The sequence below is a fragment of the Salmo salar genome, chromosome ssa04, assembly GCF_905237065.1.
Source record: "Salmo salar chromosome ssa04, Ssal_v3.1, whole genome shotgun sequence".
Classification (NCBI taxonomy): Eukaryota; Metazoa; Chordata; class Actinopteri; order Salmoniformes; family Salmonidae; genus Salmo; species Salmo salar.
In genome coordinates, this window is record NC_059445.1 from 42,301,852 (window position 1) to 42,322,319 (window position 20,468).

Here is a 20,468-nt window from a genome sequence, read left to right on the forward strand (position 1 = left end):
TTAACTCACAGGCGAAAATAGTTTGTTATCAAATGAATTTCCTCGGTTCCTGGCATCCCCTTTCTTTGTTCCCTTCTCTCTGGTCAAATTGACGTCAATCATACGATATCGGAAACCAGTTGGTCTTTAATACAAATATTAGATTCTTCTACATTCTAAAGGCTGCTTCCTGTCTCGCTATTTCTCATGCATCTCCTGTCTCGAGATGATTTGCAGCCTCGAGAGCAGGTGCAGCGACGCAGCTCACACTCATGTCTCCCGGTGCGTGTTAGCACAGAATGCTGCAGAGATGTTGAGGTGACTGGTGAGTGAGGGAGTAATCTCTCTCTCTCTCTCTCTCTCGCTCTCTCTGCCTCTGCACAACTGAATGTAAATAGTTACTCCAGATATTGACTGAATATTGGAGAATTGCAATTCACCTTCTGTCCCCATCAAGGAACAATCCCCTTGTGCCTGGTTGCAAAGATACAATATTTTAGACCATGATGACATGTAAACATGATAACATGTTTGGACATGCTTTCTGACATTCCTCTAGCTATGTACTGCCCTTAACCACAACAACTCACTCTGATATATTTTCTGGATAATATCAATTTCTTCAGTTCTTTGAAAATTTTATTTTTTTACTGAAGCAAATCAGGTTAAGAGACGTGTTCGATGACAGAGCAGCAGCTTCCATCTCCCTGCTGGTACCAAGCCCAGCCACTTACTTTCCATCCAAGGTCTCAGAATCTCACAGCATAGTGTCCGGACTTGTGGGAGTCAAGATGAAACAATGTGTACTCTGAAGGTGATAGCTGGGTATGCAAAATAGTTTAGGATAGAATTCTTTGAAATATGCGCGTTACTGTATTTTTCTGAAGTTAGAAAAAGGACTACAGAATTTGTGTGTTCTTTGAGCACACACTGAGCATATATGGAGTGGCTGTACATCCACTGTATAGCCGTGCGTTCCCCCTGGGGCCACTCGATAGTTCCCTGGTGCTTTTAGTGAACCAATGACAGATTGTAAGCACACAATCAACAATATCAAAAGCTGCATGCATCCACAACAAGTGGCAATTCATTTAATTCATCTATTTTAACAACACAATAACACATGCTAAATATTTGATCAATCCAGTCTCTGTTTTCAGTCTCATGCATTATAAATTGATTGCTTGAAATCCAGTGGTTTAGTTCATCAAAACCATATAAATTCCTGCAGAGGAACCTGCCCTGCTGTCAAATCATTCTACTCCCATGTTCTGTGGGTTGACAAAGAGCAGGGCCTAACCTAGCCTTTTGGGGGCCCTAGGCGGGACATACGGTATACTAAAGTAAGGAGTCAGACTGATAAAGGGAAGCTTTAACTAGTACAGTACTGTACGTGATGTTCTCTAACTGCCCAGTGAGACTTCGGGTTCAACTACGCAATAGGGGTCTACGGTGACCACAGCTTCCTCCTCATGTCACTTCTGTGCATAGCTGCAGAGGTTCACTTCTCCATCCTCCACAGACTACTATCCAACATGTCTGGTGGTTTCTGTGTCTAACAGGGTAACGTATGACTCTGTTGACTGTATCAAAATTATAGCGAGAATGGTCCCCCCCACCCTAAAGGCCATGTGAACTAACCTAGTTCTTCGGTCACATCTGTCACTTCCTATATTTTTTGTTAGATCTGCATTTGGGCTTTCGTTCAAACAAAAGGTAGAGCACAGGATGTAAGTTTTGCAACTTTATAGAAAATTGGTTAATGTTTTTCATTTCAAACACCTAAAGGGACATAAAAAAAATAAAAAATCAACTTCATATTCATCATTTCCAGCACCACCCCAACAACACTTATCTTCCTCTATATCTTTTATTACAAAACCTAGAAACGTGCACATTTCACAAATGTTGATGTCGGGGTAGTGCTGGAGATGATGAATTTGAAGTTGAAAAATGGTCAAATGTCCCTTTAAGAGATCAATACCCATACTTCACTATATTGTACGCATACAGTTTATATTACAGTAAATCACAATAACCAACAAATTACAGTAGTTTTCCTCTTCTATCAAAAGATTAACCAAAGAGGGATTACCCAAAACATGCAGCCAATGGATTAAATGGCTCTCCAGGACTTTCTGAAGATTGGGAGCGTTCATCATGACAGTTCAGCGGGCCCACTTCACAGTCCACACATCCTCTCATGAAACCAGAGAGCAGAGCAGTCTCAGTGCCTCAGATGCCAAACCAGGCATGCACTGCCTCACTACATCATTAAGCTAGGACACTGGTGTTTGATGCAGTGTCTAACCATGCTGATAAAACACTGCTAGCAGTGAGTGGCTGCTAATGATCTCCGATCTCTGCCTCTATCCCGAGTATCTTGGCTCTCTGTGTGACCTGTGTTGAACCAGTCTTTCTAACAGGACTGTGCTGTCAGCCCCTTGGTACTTTAGCAGACTTCCTTTACAGGTACTACGGTATGCCAGTGTCAGACATGGGTTTCAATACTATTTCAGGTATTTCAATTACTTTCAAAGACATTTGGAAGTAAGAAATTAAGATATCTTTCAAGTAGTTACTTGAAACACCCAAATATACTGACTCAAATACACTCCCATTAATTTAACCCAGGTATTTAAAATGGTATTTGAAATAATTTATTTGAACACAGGTCTGTGTTGGGCTCATGTTTTCTAATGTCTTTCACAAGCTCTGCTCTGACCTCAGTGCTTGGGAGGCATGAGTGTTCAGCGCAGTGGGGTCTCCATCCTGTTTGGTGTACATGCTAGACCCAGGACAAGGCTCCAGGGTGTGTGCTGTCCGGATGTTACTATGAAAAGGGAGTCATAGGGCTGCCATGGTGACCATACGCCCACTTTAGGGAAGCCATGTTTCCTGGACACTTTTCTTTTTGCACCATCTCTGACCCCTCCTCCCTTTCGAGACTGCGTCCTGTACAGCAGGAAGTGATGTAATATGCATCCTGACCTTATTAACCCTCAGAGGAAGGGTGTCATCATCATATCTCTCCCTCCAATCATGGCTAACTGGACTGTTGTATCAGAGAGAGAGACCAGGCAGCCTTCAGCCTACCAACCATAAGTCTCTGTTCAACTCCTGACCTACATCTCACATGAAGATTACATCTGATGCGTTTTTAAGCTCCTTCTCATCAGCAAATTGTTTTGAGGGTGAAAAACAGCAACAACAAAAGCATTTGTGAATAAATGATATATTATATTTGGTGTAGCCTACAGTAGGGTACATGCTTGAAATGTATTTCCTTCAGGCCCAGCTCTGGGAAAAAAAGATCACCATAGGCAGCCATTCGATGTGATCAATGACCAGGATTGGTATCCGCCCCATGGCCATATCAGACCTATCAGGTGACAAACTGGTTCCTTATGGAAGGTTTCAGTAGGCGTCTAGGTTTACAGATCCTTGATGGGCTCACAGATTCTATTGTATGTTACTATCTCTGTTGAAGATAGAAACTGGTTCCTTATGGAAGGTTTCAGTAGGCGTCTAGGTTTACAGATCCTTGATGGGCTCACAGATTCTATTGTATGTTACTATCTCTGTTGAAGATAGAAACTGGTTCCTTATGGAAGGTTTCAGTAGGCGTCTAGGTTTACAGATCCTTGATGGGCTCACAGATTCTATTGTATGTTACTATCTCTGTTGAAGATAGAAACTGGTTCCTTATGGAAGGTTTCAGTAGGCGTCTAGGTTTACAGATCCTTGATGGGCTCACAGATTCTATTGTATGTTACTATCTCTGTTGAAGATAGAAACTGGTTCCTTATGGAAGGTTTCAGTAGGCGTCTAGGTTTACAGATCCTTGATGGGCTCACAGATTCTATTGTATGTTACTATCTCTGTTGAAGATAGAAACTGGTTCCTTATGGAAGGTTTCAGTAGGCGTCTAGGTTTACAGATCCTTGATAGGCTCACAGATTCTATTGTATGTTACTATCTCTGTTGAAGATAGAAACTGGTTCCTTTGTTATTAAACAGCTATATGCCGTTACTGACGCTGCAATCTGCCGTTGAAAATATCTGACTCCCCTGATCTGTTTCTGTTTTTGGCTCATGGTTCTCCACGCACATGTGGGATTAAAATGATCTCTTGAAATTGGGAGCAGGACAGATTACTATGATAACTCAAACCAAAGGCCATCAAGAGTATGTATTTCTGTACTTCTGGAATGATTTCAAAAACCCTCATTAGAACTGCAGAGAAGTGCGATACGATAACAAGGATTCCAAACATACGTGTCACTAGACCTCAAAGCAACATCGTGTGTTATACAATTTTCCTCATTGCATACTAGTATTCTATGCTGAATCACAGTACTGCCACCAACTCTGCAACCTCTGTCCTCCATATCACAGTACTGCCACCAGCTCTGCAACATCTGTCCTCCATATCACAGTACTGCCACCAGCTCTGCAACATCTGTCCTCCAAATCACAGTACTGCCACCAGCTCTGCAACATCTGTCCTCCATATCACAGTACTGCCACCAGCTCTGCAACCTCTGTCCTCCATATCACAGTACTGCCACCAGCTCTGCAACATCTGTCCTCCATATCACAGTACTGCCACCAGCTCTGCAACATCTGTCCTCCATATCACAGTACTGCCACCAGCTCTGCAACATCTGTCCTCCATATCACAGTACTGCCACCAGCTCTGCAACATCTGTCCTCCATATCACAGTACTGCCACCAGCTCTGCAACATCTGTCCTCCATATCACAGTACTGCCACCAGCTCTGCAACCTCTGTCCTCCATATCACAGTACTGCCACCAGCTCTGCAACCTCTGTCCTCCATATCACAGTACTGCCACCAGCTCTGCAACATCTGTCCTCCATATCACAGTACTGCCACCAGCTCTGCAACCTCTGTCCTCCAAATCACAGTACTGCCACCAGCTCTGCAACCTCTGTCCTCCATATCACAGTACTGCCACCAGCTCTGCAACCTCTGTCCTCCATATCACAGTACTGCCACCAGCTCTGCAACCTCTGTCCTCCAAATCACAGTACTGCCACCAGCTCTGCAACCTCTGTCCTCCAAATCACAGTACTGCCACCAGCTACGCAACCTCTGACCACCAAATCACAGTACTGCCACCAGCTCTGCAACCTCTGTCCTCCAAATCACAGTACTGCCACCAGCTACGCAACCTCTGTCCTCCATATCACAGTGATTGGTGCTTACGATACGTTAGGGCCTAAATCGACTATTGGGGATGATTGATTTAGGAAAATTGAGCTAATTAACTGTGTGTTCACACTGTGCCCAGCAGCCAATCCCAGGGCCTGTTATTGATCCCAGCTCTGCCTGATACATTTGGATTCACACTGCATAACTACCATTTCATTGGAAACACAAAACGGGTTTCAAAGACTAAAAACAGCCAGTGGGTGTGTTATTGCACACAAAATTGGTTTCAGGAAATAAAGTAATCCCAATGCTGCTACTCCCTCACACTTCCTCCAATCACCCTTCATCCTTCCCCTCTGCTTCTGCCCGCTGAGTAGGGTCTGGGCCAGGTCCAGAGACTGCTAAGTGATTGGTTCTGGCACACTCCTTTTGTCCCATATTTTATCTCGGTTTTTATTTATTTCATAGAGTTAGCAGATGTCTGTCTGAGTTGTTGGTCTCCAAAGACACATAGTTCCTCTACTCAATAGATTGACTTAGAGTAGAGGTTAGCTGTCAAGGTGGCAGTGGGGAAGGAGGGAAGTGGAAAGGTTCTTAGGAACCACCCTGTACAGGATCACATGATCGCGTCTCAGAGGTCAGATGTTGATCTGAGGAGTGGCAATTGACAGATGATAGCATGATGGTAATGAGGAGAACAGGTCTCCCTGACTGCTTCTGGCACGTCTCCAGGCTGAGTCACAGCAGTCAGTGGGAGTGCAAACACACGACCCTCACTGCCTTCCACACATGCTCCTTATCGCTTCCCAACCTTCTACCTTCCTACCCTCGTGAGTTTAAAGTATATGTCACTGGACACACAAAGGAAGTTTCAAAAAAATGATTGTCACCTCTCATTTCCAATGTCATTTTGCTAAGCCTTTAATGTCACCTTGCAGAGTGTGTTTGGCTGCTGTCTGCCTGTGTGTCCTCCAGTGGGGGACCTTGTGACATAGTGTACTGGGCATCTGTTTCTGCTGTTGGTCTGTGGAGGTCAAGCCCACCTTTAGGCTGTGCTGATGTTAGCATCTGCTGAAGACAACTAAAAACAGATTCCTATTTGAGAGGAGGCTGTCCTCCCGCAAATCTGTCCTTCAGAAATGGAACATATGTCTGTCGTGCTATCAATTATTAATGAGGGGGAAAAGAGGGGGCTAGAGTTAGACAGTGTTGAATAATTCATGAGGCAGCCCCCCCAAGCCCACTCTCTGACCATGGGACTTGGGCCATCCAAAACATCAGCCATACCCTTATTTTTGTTATCTCATAGAACTGTACATGGAATTGTGTACTGCCATATCGTGTGTGTGTGTGTGACTTCTATAAATATGTGTGTGAGAAAGCTCCAATTTAGTCATCTCACAGTTGAAGTCATCTGAAGTTTTAGATTCGATACTGTAAAACAGTCTCAGTTCTTATGAGTCCCTTCCTCTTTGGAAATCTCTGATATCATAGAAGTGTGTGTGTGTGTGTGTGTGTGTGTGTGTGTGTGTGTGTGTGTGTGTGTGTGTGTGTCTGGAAACAAAAGTATTTGCCAGTTTTACTGTTATTCTGATCATTGATAAAACATATTGCATCTGTGTTTTACCATGCTTATTGAAACATATAAATGTACAATATGTCATGAACTAAGCATGTTTAAATCTGATGTTACCTCCTATTTCAGTGAAAGAAAGGCAGAAAGAGGAAGTTGGTTCAGAAACCCTGACTTCCTCTTTTACTGAAACTACCAACTAAAAGAGTTATGATCAGGGGCGTAGGAGCGACTCTGACATGGGGACACATTTAGCTAAACATAAGTTTACACCTCACACACATGGTTATGGGCTTAAAAAGGGGCACGCTCCAGGATATAAATAAAAAATTTAATAAAAAGGTTTTAAATGCTAATTTTTGGTCACTTTTGTGAAAAGGATACAGACAAATCGTAGCCCTTTCCTGCAGTAAAATGACCTAGTGGCCTCATCATTTAAAAAAAAAAAAATGAAAATCTGGTGTATCTATGTCAAACAGTTTTGTTGTATATAACGTTTAATATTGGGATGCAAACACAAAATGTAATACATTTCAACTCTATATCTGACATGGTACAAGTGTCTTCTTTATAAGCCCATGACCATGTGTGTGAGGTGTATACTTTTGTTTCAAAGTAGATTTCAAAGTTACTTTACCCGGTGCAGTGAGTAATGATGGTGCTGCTGCACAGTGCCGTTTCTATCACTCACACACTGCCACACTGCTTGTAACAATCAAGAGTGAGAATGAAGCAGTCAGTGGGGGTGGGGAAAGTGACTCACGTTCCAGCAGCGGAGGCCATTTAAAAATAAAAATCCCTCAATGAATGTGGTGATTCTCTAGCGTGTTATACCTGCTTCTAACATTGGGGGGCGGGGGAGACATGTCCCCTCTGTCCCCCCCGGCTCCTACGCCCTTGGGGATGATACATCTTTGTCTCTCTCGCTCTATGCCATCTTACATTAGTACATCCATCAATCATCACTGTGATAAAGCATTTGAACATTTTCACTATGGTATTGGTAATTCGCATGCTCAAAGGACTTGTTTGTGTGGGTATATGGGAGTGCATGGCATGCGTGCAAGAGTTGGTCGGAGTGAATGTGTCTGTGTCGTTCTTTGTGTGCCTTTGCTGACTCTATGAAAGAGTGTAAACGCCACAGTGGCAGGAAGAACAGCTGTCCCTCTGCAACTGCACTGTGTGATTCTGCCCGTGACTTTCTATCTCTGTGCGTGTGTGTGTGTGTGTGGGGGGGGGGGTGCACTTGTGTGTGCAGGCGTGTGTGGGGGTGTATGTGTGTGACAAAAATGAGAGGGGAACTGACCCTCACTTCATCACTGCTGCTATTATGTGAAGCTGAACTGCACACTGTTCTTCCTCTCCTATCTGTGCAGCTGGCTCTGAGGCCGAGAGACTGTCCACCAATAGCATTTCTAGCAGTCTGAACTGTCACCCCTACCCTGTCCTCTCAGAGAGGAAGAGACACTGGCCTCCCTCACTTCCTCACTATCCCCGCTATTGTGCTTCGAAATTAAGCCTAGTCCTCCTGAAACGGCTGCACCGCCTACACTTGTTCTCTCTCTCTCTCTCTCTCTCTCTCTCTCACTCTCTCTCTCTCACACACACACACACACACACACACACACACACACACACACCTACCCAGCTAAGCTCTGCATATGACCCCAAATTCTTTCATTATAAATCTCCACTCTAACCACCCCTATGAGACCTAATGTTGATTGGTTACATTTAACTTGTGTTTTGTCCCTAAAACAACACCAGCTGCACCACGGTCTGTCCTCTTGTAACCAATGTTCTATATGACGTTGTATTTGTGTGGAATAGAGTTCCATGTAGTCATGGCTCTATGTAGTACTGTGAGCCTCCCATACTCTGTTCTTGACTTGGGGACTGTGAAGAGACCTCTGGTGGTATGTCTTGTGGGGTATGCATGGGTGTCTGAGCTGTGTGCTAGTAGTTTAAACAGACAACTGGGTGCATTCAACATGTCAACACCTCTTACAAAAACAAGTAGTGATGAAGTCAATCTCTCTTCCACTTTGAGCCATGAGAGATTGACATGCATGTCATTATTGTTAGCTCTCCGTGTACTTTTAAAGGTTAGCCGTGCTGCCCTGTTCTTAGCCAACTGCAATTTTCTCAAGTCCCTCTTTGTGGCATCTGCCCACACTACTGAACAGGAGTCAAGGTGTGACAAAACTAGGGCCTGCACGACCTGCCTTGTTGATAGTGTAGGCAGAGCAGCGCTTTATTATGGACAGACTTCTCCCCATCTTAGCTACTGTAGTATCAACATGTTTGACCACGACAGTTTACAAACCAGGGATACTCCAAGCAGTTTAGTCACCTCAACTTGCTCAATTTCCAGATTATTTATTACGAAATGTAGTTGAGGTTTAGGGTTTAGTGAATGATTTGTTCCAAATACAATGCTTTTAGTTTTGGAAATATTTAGGACTAACTTATTCCCTGCCACCCATTCTGAAACTGACTGCAGCTCTTTGTTAAGTGTTGCAGTGGTTTCACTTGGTGTAGTAGCTGACGTGTATAGTGTTGAGTCATCCTCATACATAGACACACAGGCTTTACTCAAAGCCAGTGGCACGTCGTTAGTAAAGATTGAGAAAAGCAAGGGGCCTAAACAGCTACCCTGGTGACTGACTGAAAGGACAGTGGTTACGGTTGCCTGTCTTCCACCTCATAGGTAGATACCTGGCATCAGACAAGCCATCCTGCTGCTCTCTCTAGCGTCAATATCAACTTAGGGCTCTGTCTCCCCTATGTACTCTTTACATTGCCCTGGAACTACATGCCAATATGTTAACTGTGCCTGATGACACAAGCTAATTTTGCTCCTTTCCATGTGCAGGCTACATCTGTTTGTGTGTGTCATGCTTCATAGTTCAACCATCAGAGTGTCACCAAACCATTAATGCCTCTTTAAGGGAGTGGAGGGTGAGAAAGAGACCCAAGCACATTGATTTAGTTGAAATCAATGGCAAACGCTTTTGTAAGGTATGATAAAGTAAACAGACACAGAAGCTACTGTCTGGTTGTATTTGGAATAATATTGGGAGTGGAACTGGAGATGAGTATCAGTGTAGTAACTAAGTGATGATAAGTAATGATAATGACTAACTAAAGGATAGTATCAGTGTAGTAACTAAGTGATGATAAGTAATGATAATGACTAACTAAAGGAGAGTATCAGTGTAGTAACTAAGTAATGATAATGACTAAAGGAGAGTATCGGTGTAGTAACTAAGTGATGATAAGTAATGATAATGACTAAAGGAGAGTATCAGTGTAGTAACTAAGTGATGATAAGTAATGATAATGACTAAAGGAGAGTATCAGTGTAGTAACTAAGTGATGATAAGTAATGATAATGACTAAAGGAGAGTATCAGTGTAGTAACTAAGTGATGATAAGTAATGATAATGACTAAAGGAGAGTATCAGTGTAGTAACTAAGTGATGATAAGTAATGTTAATGACTAACTAAAGGAGAGTATCAGTGTAGTAACTAAGTGATGATAAGTAATGATAATGACTAAAGGAGAGTATCAGTGTAGTAACTAAGTGATGATAAGTAATGATAATGACTAAAGGAGAGTATCAGTGTAGTAACTAAGTGATGATAAGTAATGATAATGACTAAAGGAGAGTATCAGTGTAGTAACTAAGTGATGATAAGTAATGATAATGACTAAAGGATAGTATCAGTGTAGTAACTAAGTGATGATAAGTAATGATAATGACTAAAGGATAGTATCAGTGTAGTAACTAAGTGATGATAAGTCATGATAATGACTACATGATAGCATCAGTGTAGTAACTAAGTGATGATAAGTAATGATAATGACTAAAGGAGAGTATCAGTGTAGTAACTAAGTGATGATAAAGTGGGGGAAAAGGTATTTGATCCCCTGCTGATTTTGTACGTTTGCCCACTTACAAAGAAATGATCAGTCTATAATTTTAATAGTAGGTTTATTTGAACAGTGAGAGACAGAATAACAACAACAAAAATCCAGAGAAACGCATGTCAAAAATGTTATAAAATGATTTTCATTTTAATGAGGGAAATAAGTATTTGACCCCTCTGCAAAACAAGACTTAGTACTTGGTGGCAAAACCCTTGTTGGCAATCACAGAGGTCAGACGTTTCTTGTAGTTGGCCACCAGGTTTGCACACATCTCAGGAGGGATTTTGTCCCACTCCTCTTTGCAGATCTTCTCCAAGTCATTAAGGTTTCGAGGCTGACGTTTGGCAACTCGAACCTTCAGCTCCCTCCACAGATTTTCTATGGGATTAAGGTCTGGAGACTGGCTAGGCCACTCCAGGACCTTAATGTGCTTCTTCTTGAGCCACTCCTTTGTTGCCTTGGCCGTGTGTTTTGGGTCATTGTCATGCTGAAATACCCATCCACGACCCATTTTCAATGCTCTGGCTGAGGGAAGGAGGTTCTCACCCAAGATTTGACGGTACATGGCCCCGTCCATCGTGCCTTTGATGCGGTGAAGTTGTCCTGTCCCCTTAGCAGAAAAACACCCCCAAAGCATAATGTTTCCACCTCCATTTTTGACGGTGGAGATGGTGTTATTGGGGTCATAGGCAGCATTCCTCCTCCTCCAAACACGGCGAGTTGAGTTGATGTCAAAGACCTCCATTTTGGTCTCATCTGACCACAACACTTTCACCAGTTGTAAAAAAATGCAAAATGTAAAAAAAAAAACGTCTTCTGAGTCATTCAGATGTTCATTGGCAGACTTCGGACGGGCCTGTATATGTGCTTTCTTGAGCAGGGGGACCTTACGGGCGCTGCAGGATTTCAGTCCTTCACGGCATAGTGAGTTACCAATTGTTTTCTTAGTGACTATGGTCCCAGCTGCCTTGAGATCATTGACAAGATCCTCCCGTGTAGTTCTGGGCTGATTCCTCACTGTTCTCATGATCATTGCAACTCCACGAGGTGAGATCTTGCATGGAGCTCCAGGCCGAGGGATATTGACAGTTCTTTTGTGTTTCTTCCATTTGCGAATAATCGCACCAAATGTTGTCACCTTCTCACCAAGCTGCTTGGCGATGGTCTTGTAGCCCATTCCAGCCTTGTGTAGGTCTACAATCTTGTCCCTGACATCCTTGGAGAGCTCTTTGGTCTTGGCCATGGTGGAGAGTTTGGAATCTGATTGATTGATGGCTTCTGTGGACAGGTGTCTTTTTTCCAGGTAACAAGCTGAGGTTAGGAGCACTCCCTTTAAGAGTGTGCTCCTAATCTCAGCTCGTTACCTGTATAAAAGACACCTGGGAGCCAGAAATCTTTCTGATTGAGAGGGGGTCAAATACTTATTTCCCTCATTAAAATGCAAAGCAATTTATAACATTTTTGACATGCGTTTTTCTGGATATTTTTGTTGTTATTCTGTCTTTCACTGTTCAAATAAACCTACCATTAAAATTATAGACTGATCCTTTCTTTATCAGTGGGCAAACGTACAAAATCAGCAGGGGATCAAATACTTTTTTCCCCCACTGTAAGTAATGATAATGACTAAAGGAGAGTATCGGAGCTTGCTAGGGCACTATGCTCAGTGTTTCTGACCTAGCTATGAGGCCCCCCACCTCAGTCTGTGAGGTCACATCCTGTCTGTGTGTTTCCTGTGCGGTGGCTGTCTGTGCCGAGCCTCAGGGGCACACACAAGGGCAGGACAGACAGGCGTGCAACAGATCTGCCAGTGCCACAGCTAACCCTTCTCATTGGTAACTCTTGTTTCTTTCTCTCTCTCTCTCTCTCTTTACTGCCAATGCCATTAACATGCAAACCCAGCCAGTTTCACAATGACTCTTTCCCTCTTCTTGACTGTAACATGACGTCCAGAAAAACTATGAAGTGCTTTTTCCACATGGCTAGAGCAGTAATGATTTTCACTATATTGTATGTATCTACCCATTGATGTGATATTGTGGTAATGTTCCTGAGGTGTTGTCCCCTGACAGATTCTCCGTGCAGGGTTGTTTTCTACCTTTTTGATCTGTCTTTGCTCAGGATGGGGAAGCAGTGATGTCGTGGGAGTGTATTGAGTTAGATCTCTTTTCAGCACCACTGAATGTCACTGAGGGCATTTCTCCTATAATGGGAATCGGAACAAAGAGGACAGTAGGCGTTTGTGTGTGCTTTTTAGTGTATGTATGATATAACTGGTTGATTAATAATACTGACGACAGTAAACTCCACACACACTGCCTACAGTATTTCTGACTAGTGGGTTATTTACAGTATGCACATCTGTATCAAGGGATCAACATGTGACATGACCGACTACCACTGGTGTGAATTCATTCAAATTTACAGAAGTTATGCTTTCATTCAACTTATGCCATCTCAAAGTAATCTTTATCATCATCCTAATTATAAATAAAACGCAAACATTTGTGGGGCTGGAAAGAACACGTTTCGACTTGCATTAAGACTTAATTTAGAGAAGTTAAACAACAAACCAATATGGGTTGAAACATGTTAATTTAGAGAAGTTAAACAACAAGCCAATACAGGTTGAAACATGTTCCTTCCAGTTGCACAAACACAGTACTTGATTTACTTCTCACCATCTCTCTTTCTAATCCTCCTCTCTGCCTCGCTCTCCTTTCCTTCATTCCCTCCCTCCCATCACTTTCTCCTTTTTCTCTCCTCTCCTCTCCTGTCCTGCTCATTGTGCAGTCAGGTCCTGTGCAGCAGAGCAGAGCTATAGGCCGGCTAGAGCCCAGGGACATAAATCTGAGGGTGACTCCACTCCAGAGAGGGCTGAGCTCCCATTAAGAGCATGGCCACAGAGGACAGGTGACAAAAGAGAGCACAAGCCGATTAGAGGATCCACCCAGTGGCTTACACTGCCATCCACCATCCTACCATCCTATGCTCTGCTCATAGGGGGTGGCACTGCTGGGCCACCAGCCTACCTCAGTCACACAGACATACTGCTCACTAGGAGAGATAGAGACTGGGCCTAGTCACCCAAAATGGCTCCAAATGAGGGAGATGGTGTGGTGCTGACTCATGTTTTAGAGGAGAGGATAATCTGCCCGTTAACATTGATCCATGTTGATTGGACATATTGATTATTTCTCCTAAGACACCACTGAAATCTATTTACTATAGTCTTAGTCATTCTTGCTCAGATTTGTCATTTGTCCTTGCATAAAAGATGAGAGTAGAAATAGGTCAGTTTGTCACGGCACGGTGGGAGCACCATGGTGACTTTCCTCTCTCGTGGAGCACAGTAGGCCTCAACGTAGATTGAATAGCATTTTGACAAAACTCAGGTTGTTGTCAGACAGGCGCCTGTCTATGTTGTGCTATGTGAAGACGGTTGGTTGACTGTTGAGAGGCTATACGCTGCAGCGGTCCAATGGAGAGGAGTTGCTTTTGGCATTGAAATACAATTTGGTATGCAAAGAGTGCAGTGGTGTGATCTGGAGTTGAAATCCTGGGTGACACACAGCTTTAGTACCTCTGAGACAAGCAGGGTCTGTTAGCCCCGGGGCTCTGCTAGCATCCTGCGGCACAAACGTGTACTACCGCTGCTCTCGCTATTATTTCCATCATCATCATATAAGTCATTTTGGCCTTCAATGTTTTAAGGATCTCCACTTATTAAACTGGCAAAGGACAAACATGTAACAGTTCATTTACATTTCATCTAGACATTTAAGACGTCAAGTGGTTCTGTACGTACACCCTTGATTCATCAGATGCCTCTTACTATGGAACACAATGTTGTTTAATAGATCTGTCCTCTGTGGTCAGGGGCTGGTGTAGGAATGGACAGTGATGTAGCAGTTTGATTGTGCAGGAAATACAAGTGGGCCTGATCGATCACAGAGAGTAGCTGTTCAGCCTCTCCTTTCCTCCCACTCAGCTGAAGAATTTGTGCCACAGGTCCCTGCTGACTGACAGAAAGCCTCTCATATTTAAAAAGAGTCCCAGACACCCACAGGTTTTTATAGCTCCCTACTGTGACAATACGAGTCCTAGCTAGATGAACAAATATAGACACGTACATGCTCTGACGCCAACGGCTAGTTCCCATCATTTGGGTCAAAACAGCATATTTAAAGCGCCACATTTTTAACATGTTCTAAGAAAAAGTGTTATTTTTGAGAGCGCCCGAGTCCTTCACTACTTTAACTAGAACAGGCATACTTCTGTCACAGATACACACAGACACACATCTGAATGTTCTATACCTACAATAATACAACTATCTCCCTACTGTCCACAAACGATAAAAGTCTGAGGGCAAAGCTTTTTCCTGTTATGTTGTCAAAATAATAGAGAATATACCTTTTTTTCTCGTAGTTTGAGTACATGGGAGTCTATTTAGGCCTAAAATACTGGCGGGTATATCCATGAACCTACATTTGACTGACAAGTAAATAACTGTTGGGTTCAGATTGCTGCATTAAATAGTTGAATGTCTGTTAAGAGTGGACATTTTATCTGGCCTAACCTTCTCAAAGAACACTCAAAATAACAATAAATTTGATCCCAAGTTGAATGCCCTTTTGTAATCCTATTTTGTAATTACTTTGTTATTATTCTGATATTATTACATGATCAATTATTTTGAATATTTTAAAAGCATTTAATGAGAATTTAAGCACTGTGGTAGGGTCCGTTTCCCTCGATAAAACTGGCATCTGTCCCCATCATTTGGCAGTGTGACCTCAAAGCGTCACCAGACTCTTGTACCCATGTGCTATGTGTGTAATGACAGTGGTTGTGTGTCATGGTGGCACCAACAAATCTGCTGTAATCATCTGGCTTCAGTTACCCCCTATCACATATACAGTACATTCATTCTCAGAGAGCTTGATTTCAGAAGATTGATCTTCATACATACATACATACACACATATCCATGGGCACATCTGGCCAACCATCTAGGTTAACAGTCTAGGACCGATAACGTCACACCCTCTGCCAATCTGGCCAGGAACGCACAAAGACCATGACCAAGACCCTGTCATCAAATTTAGACAAGCACACGGCCTACCACACTCTTCAGGAAAGAGAGCAAGGACTTCACCATGCCAAGTCCCGATGCATTCATCATCATAAGGAATACCATTGTCCATTAATGACGACCACAGTGAACACCACATAGGAGGATTCATGTGGCGCAAAATAAATGAAATGGACAGTCCTTTATGTGCACTAGCTTATGTAAGCTGTCCCTCATCCCTCTCCCCTTCATCTTTCTCTTCTACACCAGCCCTCTCAATCCCTTGCATCCCCAACCCCCAAAAAGCACAACCCCCCTCACTGCCAAAATGAGAAAAAAAGGATATCCCGCATCCCTCCTTTTCTTTGCCACCTTGAAAACAACACCCTGATCCCAGCTCTGGTTCTCCATTCCATCATTGTCTGTGCACATTACATGCAGTACCCTCTCAGTCCTCTTTATCATCCCCCACACAAAAACAGGCAGGGGCTGCAGACCTAAGTCTGTAATAAAAAGTACATATATATGTATATCCTATTTCTCTTACCTTTTTGTTTCTGTGTCACTATAGTTCCTGTCTATTCACCTCTTTCATTCTCCCTGTCTTTGGCGTGCTCTCTGTCTCCTCCTCCCTCCCTCCATTCCTCCACCTGGCCCACATCTCTGGGTCCTGCAGCCCCGAGCGCCCTACAGCAAGGTCTGCAGTGACTTCATGTCAATGTCATAACACCGTTTTTAAACGAGCCCAGAACACCAGAGGGGTGGGGGGGGGGTGGTGGGGAGACGAGCGTGAAGATAGCAGAATTTCGCTCAGACATAATTTTCTACCCCTGACAAAGCGTCCGTTCATTGTGTTGACACATCCTTTGCTCTCTCACTTCTGTACGGCAGAATGATCTGAATCTCTGGTGAAATCGACAGGAAACAAGAGCATATGCATGCTCACATAGAGGGTGTCCTGACCAAATCAATCACACTCACTATCACCAGACATAGGATATAGGGAATTAGGAATGTGTGCATTCTGAAGGCTCTGAGTAAAGAAAGACAGGGCTTACCTCCACATCTCAGCTCCGCTCCACCCTGCCTGGTATCATCCTGTTCCTTTCTGTAGCCTCCCTCCCCCCTCTCCCCATGACAGCATTTTTCTGCTATCTATCCCCACGCTGAGGCTTTTTCTCCTCCTCCCTCTTCGATTTCCCTTGTCTGCTCCCTTCTTCCCCTCTCCAAAAATAAAACTCCTCTCTGGTCAGTGTGCTTAGGAGCTCAGCTCTTCCATTCCGTTGTTCAGTCAAAAGAGGCAGGTTGATTTGTTCTGTCTCCCTCCCTCACGCTGATTCTATTTCATTCACATCACACTGAAGCCAAACCCCTCCTTCTCCTCCCCTCACACACGGCACATCCCCAATCTCTCTCCTCCCCCTCCTCTCTCTCTCTCTTTCTCTCTCTGTCAAAGAGAGGCTGAGGCAGCAATAGACAGCAAACTAGGCAGGATGTGCTCTCTTTCTCTCCCTCTCTCTCTCTCTAATCCGTATTCAAGACTAATGGTTGGATGATCAGGGTGACTAGATTAAGCGACCAATGAGTGCATCTAGCCTGTCAGCCACAATGTGCCATTCGACGTGTTTGGTTGGAGGAAAGGTTGGGGGGCAAAGGAGCATGTGTAGTGTTCTCCCTAAACATGGACCAATGGGTGGGGGCCACACTAAACAATTAAATGGTTCCCCAACAAGGAGGGTACATTGTTTACTAGATTCTCACCATTCAGAGGGCTCGCGAGTGGCGCAGCGGTCTAAGGCACTGCATCTCAGTCCAAGAGGTGTCACTGGTTTGAATCCAGGCTGTATCAGATCCGGCCGTGATTGGGAGTCCCGTAGGGAGCGCACAATTGGCCCAACATTGTCCGGATTTGGCCGGCATTGTAAATAAGAATTTGTTTTTAACTGACTTGCCTAGTTAAATAAAGGTTACATTTTAAAAATAGGGCCATCATCACTGTTCACCTCCCCAACCCATCCCTTCCCCGCCCAGTAGGTTCTCTGCCACCTGACCTTCCAAAATGGTTTCCAATGTGTTTGATGCCATTCAATTTGCTCCGTTCCAGGCATTATTATGAGCCGTTCTGCATTTCCATAGACATTACCTTGGCTCCCTAAGTGCAGCCATGGCGTGGTGTGATTATGACACCCTACAAAAGCACAGGTGTCAGTCACAGACTGAACACCGGAGATGTTTATGAGAAAGAGGGGAATTATGCTGCTCTTTGTGAGCCTTTTACTGTGGCAAATTAAAACATTATCATTAAGGATTATGATCCTTTCAATTTGTCTTTGTTGTGCCAGCACAGTAATATTTATCTATTTTTTCAGATGGTTTTCAGATGGATTTTGTCACTAGGGGGTACAGAGAGTCACAAACTACAGTATTTTGGACCTCAATCTAGAACAAGACTGGGCACCTAATCCCAGGTTCTCCACCTCTCATCACGCTCAAATGCATCCTTATGTTGAAAGCACAGTACAACACCATGGAAGTGTATGCTGCATAGCAAAACAAATAGTTGTATATTGTAGGCATTGGTACATGATTTCTATACTCAGTTATGTGCTTCTTTACACTCTGGCGCCTGAGACTGCCTGATTTGAATAGTAGCCTTACCAGTCCAGCTTTAAACAACCCTTTAGCTAATGTGGCACTGGAGCTGGGGCCGACTCCATCCACTAATTACTGTATGAAGTCGTCGTCGTCGTCGTCGTCCCCCCCCCACCTGACCATATGGCCCTGATAGGTCACCAGCTCTGGTCAAGCCCACAGAAGAGCTGGGCGTGGGGGTGGGGCTAGGAGGACGTGTTGGGGGTAGTGAGTCTAAAACCGATTAAAACAAGGAAACAATGATAATAGTTTTGGATACACAAGACAGTAGATTTATGTGATAGCAGTTTAGGTCCTGGGGTATAGCCTAAGACTAGAATGACATTGCTGATACATCAAATGACACCCGATGTTAATATTTTTCATCATTCATTATTATTTTTCATTTGAAATATGTTCAAACTACCATTTTTACACATGGCAATGCAAACTTCATGAGTCAAAATGTAAATCAGATTTTTCCTCAGTAACTCCTATATTGTACATAATGTAGATTAAATATATATTTCAAATAACTGTTACCATACATACGTCCAATCAGTTAAACAGGAAATAGTTTGTAAATAGGGATTGTGGATCAGACAGATTTTTTTCTAGTTCCTATTATTCCTTGGTATGAGTGGTTTTCATTGTCAAAGACCAGCCTAGCACTTATTTATTCTAAGCACTACTTCTCCTTCCTATTTTGTAAGAGAATCATGAACTGCCTGAGAAGCTGAATGCTTCACTTTATATCTCTATTATAAAAAAATGATTGAATGGAATTCTAACTGCTGTCACATTATCCAACCTAAAAGCATGGCGCTAGATAGAACCTACTGCATCTATCAGCTTTACCAAGTCCAGCTGCCTGGCCAGTGGGGTGGGTATAATGTGTGGAACGTTCCAACATGAATCTGTTCCAAAAACGATGTAAAGTACAAGGTTGCCAACAAACAACGCATTCAAAGTAGCATGATCAATTCACCTAGCTAACTAGCTGCCGAATAGGCATCAACTCAACACGTAGCTTATTCTTAATGTTTTTCCATAGGCTACCAGAGACATTTTTCGGGCATAAACGTGGTGAGTGAAAACGTAATGAAATAGCCCACTCCCTACCCGGTATCTTATTCGGCCGCTATCCAACTTTGTATGCGTTGTTTGTTGGCAACCTTGTTATTTACGACGTTTTTGGAACAGGTTCCTGTTGGAACGTTCCACACATTATACCCACAATGGTCAGTGTGTTTTGTGAACAAGAAAAGGTAGATGGGTTGCTTTAGCATTGATAGAGGCCTAACATAATTACACTCCACCGAATGCTGAATACAAATGATCTTATAGGCCCACACAAAGTCAGCTCTGGAACTGAACTAAACGGCATAGGTTGTTGTTACCCATTTCATGTGAATACATGTTAACACAAGGTTCCCACGTCCTTTGCGCTGTCATATATCACGTTATGTGTACTGGTGAATTGTCAATACTAGCTCACAGCAATAGTCAGTAATACAGCGACATCTAGTGGTAAACTGCACCGTAGACAACCTTGTGTGCGATTGTGGCCAGGTCCCAGAGTTTGCATCTGTAGAGCCCTATAAAATCCGCGATATGGAGAACACGGACAGAATCCAGACATCGAAACGGAATTCAACAATATTGAAAATGTATTGAACTTAGTATGGAATCAACTAAATGTATTGAAAATTAATTAGTTTGTACACGTTTATCATAAAACATTAAAGGAATGAATTGGTGATTCGTATTTCCTGCAACTTGCTGAAGAGACAGTGTTTGTGCACTGCGAGCGTCTACCACTTTGTGCAGGCATTAGCGATGATGCTAATGAAAAGTGGAAAGTCTTTCCCCTAAACCTTGTCAATTCAACGTTAACTACAAAGTAGCCTTTGCTTACCTGGCAGAATGATCTCATGATTATTTGAATCAATCTAGTGAGTATTTGTTTTGCACACACACACTCACACTCACAAACTCTACTATCAAGCATGTGCGGAACAAAAACACCGCTAAACAGCCTCTTGCTAGGTGCCACTTGAATTAAGGTAACTACACACAAACATAAAACATTCCCA

At 43.2% G+C, this 20,468-nt stretch overlaps 1 protein-coding gene across 10 annotated transcripts in view; it reads right to left on the reverse strand.

The window, feature by feature from the left end:
• Positions 1–17,191, reverse strand: part of LOC106603123 (signal-induced proliferation-associated 1-like protein 2) — a 41,498-nt gene extending 24,307 nt beyond the window's left edge. For 6 of the 10 annotated variants that reach the window (XM_014196386.2, XM_014196390.2, XM_014196388.2 and 3 more), the window contains exon 1: positions 16,800–17,191. The gene's annotated coding sequence lies outside the window, so the exon portion shown is untranslated. Of the gene's footprint in view, positions 1–9; positions 277–12,762; positions 12,868–16,288; positions 16,427–16,799 lie in introns of those variants that run through there. The other 4 variants (XM_045716946.1, XM_014196387.2, XM_045716944.1 and 1 more) reach the window with 4 other exon arrangements.
• Between the last annotated feature and the right edge of the window lie 3,277 nt (positions 17,192–20,468).